The sequence below is a fragment of the Helianthus annuus genome, chromosome 8, assembly GCF_002127325.2.
Source record: "Helianthus annuus cultivar XRQ/B chromosome 8, HanXRQr2.0-SUNRISE, whole genome shotgun sequence".
NCBI classification, from domain to species: domain Eukaryota; kingdom Viridiplantae; phylum Streptophyta; class Magnoliopsida; order Asterales; family Asteraceae; genus Helianthus; species Helianthus annuus.
The window spans coordinates 53,681,463-53,686,348 of NC_035440.2; positions in this window are offsets into that span (position 1 = coordinate 53,681,463).

Consider the following 4,886-nt stretch of genomic DNA (forward strand, 5'->3'; position numbering starts at 1 on the left):
CAAAAATTTTTGAAAAATCGTTTTCGTGAAAGGATCCTAGAGATTGTAGACTAGACTCGAGAAGGAATCCTGGTTCACTACAATCGCAGCTCTGATACCAATCTGTCACACCCCTTTCTGCAGCGGAAGCACGAGGTGTGATCATGAAAGGTTCTCATTGCATACGAAAGGTAAACATACTACATGCTCGTAAAAGAAATAACTTCAAATGCCAAATATTTCATAACTTGAAAACATAAGTTTAGTGTTTACATCACGAGATAGCATAAACATTGTCTTGAAAAGTTTACAACTTTATTTAAAGATAAACATCAACAACATCCAGGAGCATGAGTAAGACCGCGCGCACATCCACTTTAGTTACCTGAAATACATGTGAGTTTTGGAAAAACGTCAACATAATGTTGGTGTGAATTCATGCAGTGATTGTTTTGAATGTTTAAATACTTGAATAAAAACATGATATGCAACTTGTAGAATGTATGAATATTTGAATGTATCTTGTAAAGTGTATCTGTAACTGAGTACTATGGATGTTTGAATGAATCAAGTAGAATGTATATGTAACCTGAATACTATGAATGTTTGAGATCGCTAGTGGTTTGCAAGGCCACTAACATGTGACACGACATAGGAAGCCACCAAACCTAGGCATTTTTGTTGACTTTGACTGAGACACAGAAGCACTCATTGGTAGAAGTAGGCCAAGAATGGGGTTGCTTGAAACCCATTAGATCTAACCTTTTGTTCCGCGGTCTGAATGTATACGTTGATTAATGGTGCTTATGGTACCCTATTCGGGACATGATCTAGAATGTTTCGCTTGAATGTTTTTGTACTCCATCATACCATATGAAAACATTGTAATATTTGTAACATGTATTTCACCCCGAAGTTATAAAACTGAAAACAGTTAAAAGAAAAGGGGGAGCATGAACTCACAACTTTGTGTTCCTTGCGTCGTAAACTTCACCGGATTTGCTTAATTAACGTCGTGACCTATACGTGTTTCCTTAACGTTAGTCACTAGACTTGTATCGCACAAGTACCAGTTACTGTCTTTTGTATATGTTTTCTTGTGTTAAAAATAATTAATATTTTTAACTATGTGTCTTACTTATATTATTTTCTCAAAAATAATTATAAGTTTCTTGTATTTTGCACTCGAATTATGTATCTTGTATGTTGTATGTGTATTTTTGTGTTTTTACTTCTCAGGAGTATTTAGTGTATTTTCAAGTCCTAATACACTATCACGTATAATACATACTACATACACTTAGCACATCGTGTGGTGACCAATAAATATATATATTTTCTCAAAAATATACATACTTAGTACCAATTTTAGTCTTGAAGAAATCATCATTTCTTATCACATAAATTAGGGAAACCTTGGTAAATGCTTTCAGGTACATTTTTAGGGACTAAGTTCCTCAGAACTTATATTTTTCTAAGTGTCAAAATTTATAGAAATTTTGACAGAGTTCCCCCTAAAAATGGAGGTTTCCCATGTTTTCAAAACATGTGTTTATTTTCTTTTAAAATCATCATCAATCAACTTCAACAACAATCATCAACAACATACACTAATTTCTTTATTTCATGAACTTGAAAATTTTATAAAAATGTGTAGTAACTTACTAGTGTATTTAGTAAGTCTTGTTACCCTATAAAGTGGTGGTTGATCTTTTAAAAACACCATCCTTAAAGAATTTAGATCTTTACAACTTAAGATCATATTTTCTAAAAATGTTTCTTCATGAACGTTTCTTGTTACTTACATATTTCCATACTTTATTAACCACCAAAAATAAGGTTTATTTATTTAAGAACCAAGATTAAGTGAAACTTGTATTTTAAACTTGGTTTCTTTAAAGATCATTCACAAATATTTAGATCTATGTGTTTAACAACTTACTTTGTTCATCACTTTTCAAGAAAACAAAGTGGTCTTCCAAGTTCATGATTTTCATGTGGATGACCTATCATCCTATAATAATTTCCTTTCTTACATCTTGCTAGATGATGTTTTTAATCATGTTCTAGCAAGACTACATGATGATCAACATCATTTTCACAATCAATCAATAATCACAAACATAACAACTTAAATTTATCAAGATATCTTCATCTAGCAAGCTTATGTTCATGTTTTCTTCATATGATTCTTTAGTGTTCTTGATGTTTTTGAACATGATTCATCATTAACCACTTAGAATAGATGAAAAATGAAAGGATCTAAGTTCTTACCACTAGCTCAAGGCTAGGAGAGTTCAAGAGTAGAAATTTGGTGGATAAAAGAAGATAGGAGAGGTCCTTCAACTTCCGAACACACCGGGCTTCGTTGTATGCACTTTAACACCTATGTATGCTCTTAAAATGGTTGAAAGTGATCAAATGATGGTGGTGGTGGTGCTCTTTGGGGTCGGCCGAACAAGGAAGAGAGGGAGGGAGTGAGAGGGTGTTGTTGATAAAGATGATGTGAGAATGTGATGGACTTGTGGATTATATAAATAAACTCTCAACACTCTTTTGTCCATTAGATCAAATGCTTCCTAAGTATAATACAATTCCATTAAACAACTAGAAAAATCATGGGGGATTTCCCATGTTTCATAACCGGTTGGGGGGGGGGGGGGTTTGGTTTAGTTGGGTGGTGATGGATGGTTAGGGAATTTAGTTAGTTTCCAAGTATTTAGTTAGAGGTTTATGTGTGTTATGTAGTATATATTGTGTTAGGGTGTTCGGGTACCATAACTAGCTTAGAAAAATAAAAACAATGAGTTTAACAATATTTTTGTGTTTCGGGTAATGTCCGGTTGTTCGGTTAAGTACCGGTTTGTTAAAGTGCTAAATCATACCATTTAGTGTCCTTTATGTATTCTTTTGTGACCCTTTCAATTCCCGACCCTTAGGGAAGTATTCTGGATAATAAAACGTAAATTCTGCATGATATTTATATGTTTAAAAGCTAATTTGAGCTGAATTTAATGAAATTCTGCACTTAAAGTGCGTTTCGGGTGCTTTTTAGTGCGTATTTTAGCTTCCGGATGGTCTATATATAAACCCTTGTATGTACTCTTGGGTTTTAATGTATTCTTGTCATTGGACCTACACCTAGGCTCCAATTCTATTGCCTGACTGTTTTCTGTAGGATTGTTGACACAATGTGTCTTACCGGTGAGTTTACTAGTATTTCTGACGCAACGCAGTTCATTATTGCATAAAGTAATTCTTGTAGTATAATACGTACATGAATTCACTTGTATATTACGTAATCAGATAATGTTGACATTTAAGCACACAATTGTCGTCATTAGATAATGATTAAAGTGTACGGAAATTACCAGTTTGGTGCCAATTGTCACAGTACACTTCCTTGGCCACATTGTGAATGAATCAGGGATACACGTGGATCCTGCTAAGATTGATGTTATCAGGAATTGGGCGGCACTAAAGACTCCTTCAGAGGTGCGACAATTTCTTGGTCTCTCTGGGTACTATCGCAAATTTATTAAGGACTTTTCGAAGATCGCTCAACCTCTTACCTCGTTAACACAGAAGTTGCTTTCCAGTTGTTGAAGCAGAAACTCTGCAGTGCACCGATTTTGTCGCTACCTGAAGGTACAGAAGATTTTGTAGTATGTTGTGATGCTTCTATTTAGGGCCTCGATTGCGTGTTGATGCAACGCGAGAAGGTGATAGCTTACGCCTCTCGACAGTTGAAGGTACATGAGAAGAATTACAGGACTCACAACTTAGAGTTGGGGGCCGTGGTTTTCGCGTTGAAAATCTGGAGGCCTTATCTGTAGGTACCAAATGCACTATTTACACCGATCACAGGAGCCTTCAGCATATGTTCGAACAGAAGGAATTGAATATGCGACATCGTCGCTGGGTAGAACTCTTAAACGACTACGATTGTGCCATCAAATATCACCCAGGCAAGGCTAACGTTGCAGCTGATGCCCTTAGTCGGAAGGAAAAGAAACCCAAGCGGGTACGAGCTTTACAACTCATATCCACTCTAATCTACCTGAACAGATCCGTTCAGCTCAGATTGAAGTGTTGAAGGAAGAAAACATAAAAGCAGAATACCTGCGAGGCATAGAGAAACGACTGGTAGAGAGATCTGATGGTATACTCTACTTCATGGAATGGATATGGATCCCCTTGTTTGGTAACCTAAGAGAGCTTGTGATGGACGAAGCACACAAGTCTCGATATTCTGTTCACCCAGGTTCGGATAAGATGTATCAGGACGTCAAAGTCTTGTATTGGTGGCCGAAGATGAAAGCTCACATCGCGACTTATGTGAGTAAGTGTTTGACCTGCTCGAAAGTCAAGGTAGAATATCAGAAACCCTCAGGCTTACTTTAGTAACCAGAGATACCCATGTGGAAATGGGAGCAAATTGCCATGGATTTTGTCACTAGGCTACCTAGAAATCAAAACGGGAACGATACCATTTGGGTGATCGTTGACCATCTCACAAAGTCTGCGTACTTCCTTGCAATGAAGGAAACGGATAAGTTCTCACAATTACCTGCTGTTTACCTCAAGGAGGTGGTTTCTAGACACGGGGTGCCGACCTCTATTATCTCTGATCGTGACCCACGTTTCATCTCAGATTTGTGGCAGTCGATGCACAAATCATTCGGCTCACGTCTCGACATGAGCACCGCTTATCACCCACAAACAGATGGTCAAAGTGAACGAACCATCCAAACGCTAGAAGACATGCTGCGAGCATGTGTGATCGATTTTGGTAAAGGCTGGGAGAAACATTTGCCGCTGATAGAGTTTTCTTACAACAACAGTTAGCATTCTAGTATACAAGCAGCCCCGTTCGAAGCATTGTACGGACGGAAATGTCGTTCACC